Source organism: Dermacentor variabilis, chromosome 1 (assembly GCF_050947875.1).
Source record: "Dermacentor variabilis isolate Ectoservices chromosome 1, ASM5094787v1, whole genome shotgun sequence".
Classification (NCBI taxonomy): Eukaryota; Metazoa; Arthropoda; class Arachnida; order Ixodida; family Ixodidae; genus Dermacentor; species Dermacentor variabilis.
Window position 1 is genome coordinate 246,308,991 of NC_134568.1, and position 12,534 is coordinate 246,321,524.

The following is a 12,534-nucleotide window of genomic DNA, read 5'->3' on the forward strand; positions in this document are numbered from 1 at the left end:
AGGTCACGTCTCCAGTGGTTTAACTAGGACCATGCACGCTCCCTCGAGGTCAAGAATGAAGGTCGTGGTATGTTGGTTTCAGTCTTTTGGAGCTGACCCTGCACTGCCCAGAATAAACAAGGACTATTCGAAATCTTTCGGGAGTGACGCTGCAAAGAGACCTGCGAAGAATGGCTAGCCTCTGTCTGCCCCCCCCCCCCCCCCGCCCCGTCATCCTTCCTCCACCACCAGTGCTACCCCGTGACGGCCCAGATGAGTCGAGCGTGGAAAAGTCGGAGCGGTAACGGCGGGCGTTTGCCATGAGGGGTGCAGGCAGAACGGAGAACGGGCGCGCGCGGGCCGCTAATTAATTAATTGGCTCCTTGCCACCGGGGTGAGCGGGCCGGGACAGCCCAGAGACCCGATGGGCGCTGCGTGCTCCCCCAGACCAAGCCGCCGCTCGTACGCGTTCCGCAGGCGCGTAATGAGATCGATAAGACAACAATTAAAAATATGTCGCGGCAAGACAAATGAGCTCGGCTTGCATGGCGCTGCTGTGCGGGAGGGGAAACAATGCACACTCCCGCAGCAGCTTATTTTCCGGCGCTTGTAGCACGCGTGCCGGGCTGTTTAGCAGATCGATATCCGGAAAAAGTCTGAGAGGCAGGAAAGAAGCGGGAAAGACGGGGAGAGAAACAAATAAAAAAAATAAAGCGAACCATAAACTCTTATAAATTACTTCCGCCCTAGCTGAAGTGCACGCTGGGAGTCGAAAACGAAGAAGGCTTTGCAAGATGGCCGCCATTAATCACGAGCGGTGTTGCCGGCGCCCCGTAGAAAATGCAAGGCAAATTTGGAGAGCCCGAAATGCCAGTCAGAAGGCCGAGTGACTGCGACCTCTATCGTTTCCGAGCTGTCACGCGGTGAGAGGCCTGCGATGTGAGCACCGGTATGGTTCTTTAGGAGTCGCAAAAAGGCTCAGCTTTGTCGTGCCATAGCTGCCGTTTCGCTCCGTAAGACCATACAACCACTACTCACAAAATGCCTCGTATATGGGCAAGCCCCCAAATCGTAAGGCCTCACACAACAACGTCGTCCAGTATTATTATGCGCTCTCCGGGGTACATCTGAGCATCTGGTAATGTCGGCCTCCCTTATCTGTACTGACAAAGTCCTGAGGAGGCTTTCACACCCTAATCACGATGCTCTCTTCCCGCCCCCGGACCACCGCGGCTAAACATTGCGCTTTCGGTGATTTTGTATTCTATTGGTTGAACTAAAAAAAAATCCGGCAAAACACATTGCACACTCACTGTCGACAATAATGTGTTTAGCATAGAATCAATATAGCGACAGAACGCATTGCCACCGTCGAAACGAGTTAGTATGAGGCATGCATGCAGCTGGGACTCCTCTTTCGCACTTTAATAAGAACATCGATGCCATCTAAGGGCTCCGCCGCAACGCCTGCGCATGGTCTCCAAAATGCATGGCGCGCCGTTGCGTGCGAAGGCTGAGAACCGCGCCATGCTAGAGCCGGGCTCCTCTCACGCGCTTTCTTCTGGATACGCTGCACCATCTAGTGGCACTACCGGGAAGTCCGCGAGTGGCCTCCGAGATGAGAAACATGGCGCGCATATTTATTTATTTATTTATTATACATACTTTCAAGGCCCTAAGGCACTACAGAAAGGAGTGGTACATAACAAGCAATGTAATATGCAGACAACGGTGTGCAGGCAACGTTAAGCGATAGCGTGGTAGACTGCTGTTTTGAATGAAGTTACATCTGTGATCTGAATGATGGAAGCAGGAAGGTGGTTCCAGTCGACACTTGTGCGGGGTAAAAAAGAATCATGATACTTGTTCGTTCGGGTGGATGGGACGGAAACTTTATATCTGTGGTCTGAACGGGATGAAGTGTAGGAAGGTGGGGTGATAAGTTGATTCTTGAGCATCTGGTTTGAGTGATAAACCTTGTGAAATAGGCAAAGACGAGCACATTTGCGGCGTAAAGAAAGATCTGGCAGATTCAGGGTTATTTTCATACATGTAACACTGGAATGGCGGGAATAGTTAGATAAAATAAAGCGAGCTGCTCGATTTTGAATTGCTTCAAGCGTTACGGTTAGTGATGCTTGATTGTTATCCCAAATGGCAGATGCGTATTCAAGTTTTGAGCGAACTAGGGTTTTGTAGAGCGTCAATTTTACCGAAGTAGGAACGGTAGAAAAGTTACGAAGATATCCTAACATACGATTGGCATTAGCAGTAATATAATTAGTATGCAAATTCCATGAAAGATCATTAGTTATGTGAAGGCCAAGATATTTGTGAGCGTTAACGGATGCTAATGAAGTGTCATTCAGTACATATCGACACTGATTGCTATTGCTGGTTTTACGTGATATGCGCATTGATTTACACTTGTTAGCGTTAAGTTTCATGAGCCATTTTTTAGACCAGAGTGATATATTGTGAAGATCTCCTTGCAGTTTATCTGAATCATCAGGGTTAGTAATCTTTCGGTATATTACGCAATCTTCTGCGAACAGATTAATTGATGATGACTTTACACAGTTAGGAAGATCATTAATATAAATCAAGAAGAGTAGAGGCCCCAAGACGGAGCCTTGTGGCACTCCGGATGTGATTGTTAACAATGCAGATGAAGAGTTATTGGTTGTGACATACTGAGTTCGATTAGAAAGAAACTGTTTAATCCAAGACAACACATTTGGGTCAATATTAAGCTGATTAAGTTTATGGATAAGTAGGTTATGACAAACGGTATCGAAAGCTTTGGCAAAATCTAAAAAAATACAGTCAATACCGAATCCTTGATCTAAGGCGGCAAACAAATCGTTAGTGAAACAAAGAAGTTGAGTATCGCATGAAAAAGTTTTTCTAAAACCGTGTTGAGATGGATGGAAGAACGAGTTGCTTTCCAGGAAATCGACGAGGTGAGAATAGATTACGTGTTCTAAGAGTTTGCATGGAAGGCTGGTTAATGAGATGGGTCGGTAGTTCTCGGGACATAATGCCTTACCTGATTTATGGACTGGAACCACCCTCGCCGTTTTCCATTCTGAAGGAAGCGATGAGCACTGTACTGACTGAGTATACAGTTTAGATAGAATAATAGATGAAAATAATGCAGTACATTTTAACATTTTTGAATTAATAAGATCAGGACCTGCAGAAGCTGAGATCTTTTGATTATCAATCAAACGGTTAATACCAACCCAATCAAATAATATGGGATCCATAGCACAGAACAAGGAATCAGGAATATTTGGTAAATCGGCAAAGTTATCATCACAAAAGAATGAGGTAAATACTTCATTTAACACAGTGCAACACTGGTTTTCGTCAACATCACTGCCATCTACATGAACTAAATGAATGGAGTCAGCTTTCTTGTCGCCAACAATACTCCAGAATTTACGTGGGTTAGTTAGTAAGAGGGATGGCAATGTGACATTAAAATAGGTTTTTTTGGCATTGCTAGCCGCATAAATGTACTCGGCTTCTGCACGATGGTAAGCATCCCAGCGATCGGCAAGATTGGTTCCTCTGGCACGACGGAAGATACGTTTCTTTTTGTTGCGAAGTCGCTTAAGGTAATTATTGAACCAAGGTGAGCGTGAGTCATAAGGAATCTGCCTTCGAGGTACATATAGGTTAATTAAGTCGATCAATTTATTTTTGTAGAGCCGCCAGTTTTCTCCGACAGATCGTTCATCGAATTTGATAAGGTAGTTGCTGGTAAACGTTTCCAGTTCACTGGTCATTGAGGGTATGTCAGCGCGGTTATAGTTAACAATAATTTTAGATCGTCTCTTGGTAGATACATGCATTTTCAACGTGAAATTAATAATGGAGTGATCACTTACGCCTTGGAGGTAAGTTAGTTTACAAACAAGGTCAGGCAGAGTGGTGAAAATAAGGTCCAGGATGTTAGATGACGTAGAAGTTGTACGGGTGGGTTCATGTACTAACTGTGACAAGTTAAAGTCTGAACAGATATTCAGAAATTGTGCATCCTCAGATGAACTTTTTGTCAGGGTATGGAACCCGAAATCACTTCTCCACAAAATATTAGGAAAATTGAAGTCCCCCAGAATAAACAAAGGTGACGTAGGGTACCGAACAGTAAGATTGTTGAGAACATCATGTAAATCATCGCAGAAAGATTTTGGTGCTGTTGGGGGTCTATAGCAAGCGCAAAAAATGCAGTCACGATTATCAATAACAACACGTACGCACACAAGTTCTAAAGCAGACACTACTGGAACATTAGATGAAGAAAGTTGATCATTCACAGCAATTAAAACACCCCCGCCAGCACGAACATCACGGTCGTACCGGTAGATCTTGTAGCTTTTTTCACAATCGAAAATCTCAGCGTTTCTTATTTTTGCCGAAAGCCAGGTTTCTGAAAGGACAACTATGTCAGCTGAGCATGCGTCAATGCGAGATGATAAAGTTGTTCGTTTATTGAGAATACTGCGAGCATTGGGGTGAAAAAGATTGAAGCACCATCTGCAGATAGGGGAGATAGCTACGCCGATCTGTCATGCGCTGGGTTAGCAGGTGCTTTGCGAGTGAAAGCTGCACGCGCCTCTCCAGGGGATACCAGTTCACAAACAGTGTCAGTGACTGCGCTGTATATGTAGGCTTTATTGTTAATCACTAGTTTATTAAAACGAAGTGAAAAAGGCTGGCCGCTAGACTTGCCAAATTCGAGAAGTTTTTTTCGTGTCAATCGCGTTGCCCTACAGAAATCTTCGCTAATGGAAACACCTGTACTTTTCAATTTAGATTTCTGTGAGAGAATACTTTCTTTGGTTTTGAAGGAAGAAAACATCACGTGATTGGGCGTGTCTTATTTGCAACATAAGTACCCAACCTATGTGCTCTCTCCACCATGCCATCTGTAATACACAAATTTAAATGACGTGAGAGAAGCTCACAGATATGCTCTTCCGATTGTGTCCAAGGCTCGGAAACGCCGTCCGGGATGCCAAAAAACAGTAAATTATGTCGCCGTGACCTATCCTCTAGATCATCAAGACGCGAGGCCAACGCAATACTTTCAGACTTAACGGCCTGGGCAACAGAACTACTGATATCTGCTGTAGGTAGCGCTGTTTCAAGACATATTCGACAGTAGATTCAAGATTTGCCAATGTGCATGCAAGATCTGCGACTGTATGTGAAAGTTCCTCTTGGTTTTCGTTTAGCTCAGCAAATGCATGCATCACCTCTGAGTGGCAACTGTCGATTTTCGTTGAAAGGGCTCCTATGGCGTCAAGCCATTCTTTGTGCGATTTGCTAGAGTCAGCGTTTAGCGGACCGGGATTTTCTTCTATATCCCCGCAAAGCAGTAAAAGTTTCGCAACAAAAATGCATTCGCACAGAGTATCGTAAAGCACACTGGGGCACGGGAGCAGCAGCAGGCAAAGATTGTTCGATCGTTTAGAATTAAGAGATGAAGTACCACCAACCTGCACATGAAAGAAAAAGGGATTCGTGAGCGACATCATTTTTGCCGCTCTCCCGTGCATACTGAAGGCGGACAGCCGACGCCAGTCCTTTAAAGGCTCGCTGTGGAGTGATGGCGCTGGTGTTGCCGATGTGCCGCTTGGGTGCAATGCAAAAGCACTGCGCCGGTCACGTAGGGCGAAGCAGTCATCTTCGCTGATTGCAGTCGTGACTGTCAGGGGTGGTCTTGAGTTCAGCACAGGTGACGATAAAGGAACACTTGGTCGACCGGGAAGCAGGGAAAGCCACACGCCGGTTAGGGCAACAAGCTGCACATGAAAGAAAAAGGGATTCGTGAGCGACATCATTTTTGCCGCTCTCCCGTGCCCACTATACCTGCCAACGGTGAGAATTGTTCCCTTGCTTGCAGCACAATCAGTGGCACATGTACTCACTGACCCAAATTAGCGAGCGGGTCATTGAAGAGCGGCCCATGTCCAGTGCAGCTCGCTAAAGCGTTGGCGTGAAGGACGTTCATTGAAAAGCGGCCCCCAAGTGCATTTGTGGTGCAGCCTGCTAAAGCGTTGTGTTGCTGTCCTTGAGGAACCCTTGTGACGGGGGTTCGATGCCGCGAAGCATCGGAGAAAGCCAGGAAACCTCAGCAACGAACATGGGCAGAAAAGTAGGTTTAGAGAAATTGGTCTACCCTAAGGAGATTCCTGCACAGAAGGAATGATAACGCAAGTAAGGTGACAGAACTTGGAAAAGTGTTGCTTGTCAAGCATCACTAATCTGCGATGTACCACCGCTCACCGGCGCTCACTCACGTCCACTCACACCCATCTTCACTCACTAACGCTGTATCTAACGCCTATGAAATGAGTGCGGAGCGAGTGTGAGCATACTTGTGAGCGAGTATATGCTGACCTATGCCTCGAGCTCGACAGCACAACCCCATAGCCACTGAGCTACCGCGGCGGTTAACACGCAAGTTGTTGCAACCTGTCTGGTAAGAACATAAAACAAGCAGCACTTAAAACAAAACTTTGCCTGGTATTGCAATTCCTGTCAGTGCATCAATGCGCACTTACGAGCCCGACATGCTACCTTCTGCGCTCTCGTCCAACAGTGCCACCTGATAAGTTGTACAAAGGTTTGCGCTGCACACAAACTCTGAGAGTAGTGGAGTCTGTGTATAAATTTCGCTGGCCACAACAGATAGTACTCTAGCGGACGAGCATGGCGTTGTTTCCATCTCACGCAATGTGCTCTAGAGATCAAAGCAGTATTTTGGTGCGCATTTTTTCGCCGTCATGGTCGTGAAAACATTCTCGGTGGCACAAAAGAAGCGTGCACGAGACTGAGAAGCATGAGCATCAAACATGGAACATATATATACCTAGAAATAGAGGATGCGCAGGGAATCACGCAGAAAGCATTGACACCGTGACTGCGACTAACGACGTGGCACGACAACACCACATTTCCTTTTATATGTGAGCCCACATGATTCACCGCCGCCACCCGCCGTGGTGTCGTAGTGGCTTTGGCGTTGCGCTGCTAAGCCCGACGGCATGAGATCAAATCCCGGCCATGGCGGCTGCATTTCTGTGGGGGGCGAGATGCAAAAGCGCTCGCGTACCAAGCATTGGGTTCACGTTAAAGAACCATGCATGCAGGTGGTCAAAATTAACCTAGAGACCCCCACTACAGCGTACCTCATAATCATATCTTGGTTTTGGCACGTAAAACTACAAAATTTTAATTCAAAGCCGCTGAATATGCCCCATTACTAGTGAAATTCAACTGCGTGCAGGGCGAAAACGTCCGTTCTTTTCGCGCTAATCATATTTTTAGGAACATGCGTTGTAGAAAAAGTTACTGCCTTCGAGGTGCATAATTCCTGGCCGTGGCATTTAAAATGTCTTACCGAGGCTGAAAAGCGAGAAGACTAACTAACGTGGTAACTTGTCAAACATGCAGGCTTAACATGCCCGACAGGCATAGTTACTATCTGTATGGCGGGTTGAACAGTCTCTTTCTATGGGCATTCTTGTTCTTTCCCATTCTTTTTTAAATTTGTTGTTTCGATTTTGTTGTTTGTTTCATGTGCTCACGCTATGTGCGTTATTTTGCGCAAGTGATGCGCCACTTTTTATGTTACCGTGAATCGTACTTTTCATTGCGTTCCTGATAACTCTGTACTGCTTTACCGTTTTTATTTGTAACACTGTTTTTCAAGCAGGATTTCATTGTAAACATTTTAGCTCTGACGTATAGGTTTTCTGTTGTCATTTGTTCAACTACCGCCCCCTTACTCAATGCTCCCCTTGGGGCCTGTAAGGTACTTTGAAATAATTATAATTATAATAATAATAATAATAATAATAATAATAATTTCTGCGGTATTGTTCAACCGCATCCCCCCCCCCCATCTATAGGCCACTGCATAACCCCTAGATTCTTGGCCATCCTCCCGTAGAGGATGTACGCAGTTATTTTAATAACAAACTAAGCGATATGGCGGTCTTCCCTATGAGAGAATGTTGTCGCAGTAAATGAGAGCCAAAGGATTTGCTAAATTCTGGTGTCTGTCTGCCTGTTTGTTAGTTTCTTCGTGTTTTTGTTTGTTTGTTTGTCTGTTTGTCCGAATACGGGCGCAGGCCCCGCACTCACTGTAAATTCTTCTGCTAGAACATTTCGTAAGAGCAGATGCCACCCAATCATGACAAATCATTAAGGAATGCGGCCGGCAACGACAAAGTAAACTTGAGAACAGGAAGGTGTGTGAATTTGACTTCATGAACGGGAACAATTTGTATCCACCTGGACAGTAGCACGAAGCCGAAAAATCCGTTCGTGTTTCTTTTCCAGCTGCGTACAACTGCCCATGTAGATGAGAATTTTTCCCTTTCATGAAACTCTCTCCATCTTGCGGGCTTCCGTGGGACTGATTTGCCATATTCAGAATTTGGCCTGACATTCCTAATATATCCAGGACTGCGCCGAAAAATCAACGAGAAAAATATGCTTTACCATCAGTTTATTAAAACAAAAGATCCTGATACCTTAAAGCAATTTAAGGCGTGCCGAAATAAATTAAACAAGGAGGTTAAAAAAAGCAGATCTAGTTACATTTACTCTGAATCCCACAGTTGCCTAAAGAAAAGTGACCTCGTATGGAAAAAGTTGAATACTGTTTTTAAACGCACGGAACTTTCACCTAGAATCGAGAAGTTGTCAATAAATGACTGTGAAGTGTCTGGCTGCGCCCTTGCAGATTCCTTTAATGAGTATTTACTTCATTATTCTGATCAAGGTATACTTGTAGATTTTTACAATTTTATGCCCGTTAGAAATAATTCATCTGCTTTTCTAAGCCCTGTAACAGAAGATCAAGTTACATCAGTTTTTTCTTCTTTAAATAATAGTTCAAGTTGCGACACTGAAGGAATTCAGACACGTCCGGTGAAATATGTGTTGGATGTCTTATGTCCATATTTAACCCATATTTTTAACCTTTGCCTAACAAGTGCATGCTTTCCAAAGCGAATGCATATCGCTAAAGTAACTATGCTCTTCAAAAAAGGGTGATCCTAATGATATGAATAATTACCGACCCATCTCCGTCTTACCCATATTTTCCAAAGGCTGGGAGAACCTTATCCATTATCAGCTTTGCTCGTTCTTTGATTTACACAAACTTATTTCAGATGCTCAATATGGATTTAGGAAGAACAAATCGACCAAACTGGCTTTGCTGGAACAGAAAGAATTCATTTTGTCCGAACTTGGAAAAAAGAACTTTGTACTAGGTATTTATGTCGACTTTTCTAAAGCATTTGATTGTATTCATCACTTAACTTTGCTGAAGAAACTGGAAATTTATGGAATCCGAGGTCATTTCTTGAACATATCAAATCATATCTCAGTTTTCGACAGCAGTTCGTTCAAATCGAAACGTATCGTTCTGATTTAAAATCCATAGTTAAAGGTGTTCCTCAGGGCGGCATTCTTGGTCCGCTTCTTTTTAACATTTACATCAATGATCTCACTAGCCTCTCTACTAAACCTAAATATGTTTTGTATGCCGCCGACGCTAGTATATTTCTATCAGCTCCAGACTGCCATATCTTACACAATGACGCGAATTCTCTCTTTACTAGGCTTAAAACGTGGTCAGTAGTAAACCATCTAAACATAAATGTTAATAAGACGACAGCTGTAATATTTAGACCTAAATCGAGGCAGCTAAATTCTCATTTAAGCTTAAGTTATGGTGGCACCACCAATAGAAATCACAAATAATATTAAAATTCTGGGTGTTACATTTTCTCAGAACATGCTATGGGATAGTCACATTGATGCTGTTCTAACTAAGTTAGCTCGAGCAGTCGGCATTATTTCCCATTACAGATAATATCTCCCGTATCAAGTAAAGATCCTACTTTATAATTCCCTATTTTACTCTCATCTTAATTACTGTTTCTTGGTCTGGGGCACAACCACGTATACAAATTTGCAAAGGATCTTTATACTTCAAAAAAAGCTTATCAGAGTACTTTTTAATCTACCATACAACAGTCACTCGCAAGGTCTTTTCTCCAAAGCATGCATAATACCAGTATTCCATCTTTACAATTATAAGCTAGCACTTGCATTCCAGCGCGAACTAAAAAATCATCTTGAATCTCTGCATGAGTAGTCATTACTGAAAAAGAGCCCTGTGTTTTACACTAGCCGTCATAAAGAGGAGTGGATTGTACCAACTCCTAGAACCAATTACACAATGGAAAAATTATCCTTCACACTTCCAACTCTATTAAACAACTGCAAAAAATCCGGGACTGACCTACTTAAAATATCTAAGCGTGAATTACGACAGCTTCACTGCACACATTCCTAGTAACTCCACCTGTATTCCTATAATGTGTATACTTAATCCTGTGTTTATTGTACAGCTTTATACCCTCTGCACTTATTGTATTGATAGTGGTTCTATTTTCTTTGTTTCTATTTTATTTCATTTATGAAATGATCCTGTTATTTTTGACTCTGCTAAATTGCGAAGAGATTATATGCATACTTGGGTGTGTCTTTCCCTGCTTTGCTGTTGTTGCCCTGTAGAAGGGGGCTGTGGGCCTTTGTCAAGCTGCCGTTTACGAGCAGCTTTTACCCACAACCTCCCCCATCATCCCGATGGAAATAAAGATTATTGTTAATCTAGCATATGCATGTTATTTCCGGACAGGCATGGACTTGCATTTATGTATGTATGTATGTATGTATGTATGTATGTATGTATGTATGTATGTATGTATGTATGTATGTATGTATGTATGTATGTATGTATGTATGTATGTATGTATGTATGTATGTATGTATGTATGTATCAATGTGAAACGGAAGAGCAGAGAGCAAGCGTTTCTTACATCTCCACCTGATATCAAAATTAACTTTACTGTACCTACGAGACATAGACACAAATGGCACACATTCTTGGCACCGTGGGCGTCAGAGCACATCAGCAGTGAGACATTTCCCATAGTAGCTGCGTCTGTTATTGAGTGTCGTACATATAACGGCCACTGACAGACCAATGGACACTGGCTTGTGATCCTTTCAGACACAACGAAGCTTCCACGACGACAGACATCACTTCATTCGTTGCCTTACTCTTTACCCAATAAGCATGTGAATGGTGATGTTGACTCCGTTGAATTGATGTTCTGAATAACACGACAGAACGGAATTATGTTTTTCTTATATAAGATAAGCTGAAGAGATTTTCGGCTGGTATTGTTTCCGGAAATGGTTTTGCTCACTGCATTACTTGATGTCACAACAATTTTTGAAAGACCAAGGCCACGCATAGGAAATAACATGTAAATTGGCTCTGGATTATCCATCGCATTGTTTTCTGCCAAGCACAGCGCACTCCGTAAGGGCAGCAGTGTCACAAGCACAAACATTTATCTCTATTGGATACTTCATTTCTGCCACGGGTCTCATTTCCACCACACTGCCAAACGACTGATTGCTCGTAAACGCATCCTTCCTTATGCTGCAGCTACGTGTGCCTCAATTTCCGAGGGAAGGCTGGCACTGGCCTTTCGTCAAGTGCTGCGGGTTAGCTTTAGCCCAACCTTCCTCGGTTTGCAGAGTACTCTGCGGGGCTAATAAACAATCAAATAAAGAAGCAGCAAACTGCCGGCAGGCCATCTTCGAATTGCCACTTTACCCTTTCCAGGCATAGGTTTCTGGTGCTTGTCGGCTGCGAGCCCCTGTTTTGATAAAAGGAAGGCGCAAGCGATGGCAGTTAATCCTGCTGCCTTTATTTATTGATGAGACAAGGTCGATTTGGGTGGATATGGAAGGGGTCATATTTGACAACAGCGACGTAATGGATTCTTTTTCATTAAGGAACTCTGAGCTGATTGTTTTCAGAAATGCCTTCCCACAACATTAGTCATCGGCCCTCCTTTGTACATGGATCAGTAAACGGTATCAGTGGCTACCGCTATTGTTGTTGACAAGCCTGCGGCATGTGGAGGAAAAATACAAAGACCCATTGGGGGAATATTGTGAATTATACATATAACTTCAAGCGGAGAAGAGAAGATGACAACTTTATCACCCAAGTAAGCGAGTAACTCAATGTCTGCGAATTGCATCATTTTTACTGGCGCGTCGTGAAGCCGCACGAAAACAGGACATATCCGGGAAGGTGAGCGAATTAATCAGCTTCACCTTCTCTTTTCAGTGTGCCTTTCAAAGAAGTGTTTAGTGATGTTTTTTTTCTTTACGCGCGTAAAGGTTTAGGTTGGTTGTTATGAAATTTCAGTAGGCGTAAAGCAAGGATGAAAATCTGAATCTGATGAAGCTGAATTTCGCTGACAAGCCCACACCAAGTGATAGGTGCCAGCCACCTCTCCACAGTGTTGGCACCTGCCAGTGACCGTAGGATCAAAAAATTTGACTACTGCCTGGCACGTCACTGTGTTAGTGTATAAGCGAAGTAGGACGCGTTCCTTCGCTTTCCCCAGTTCCTTAGCTGGAGCTGGGTAC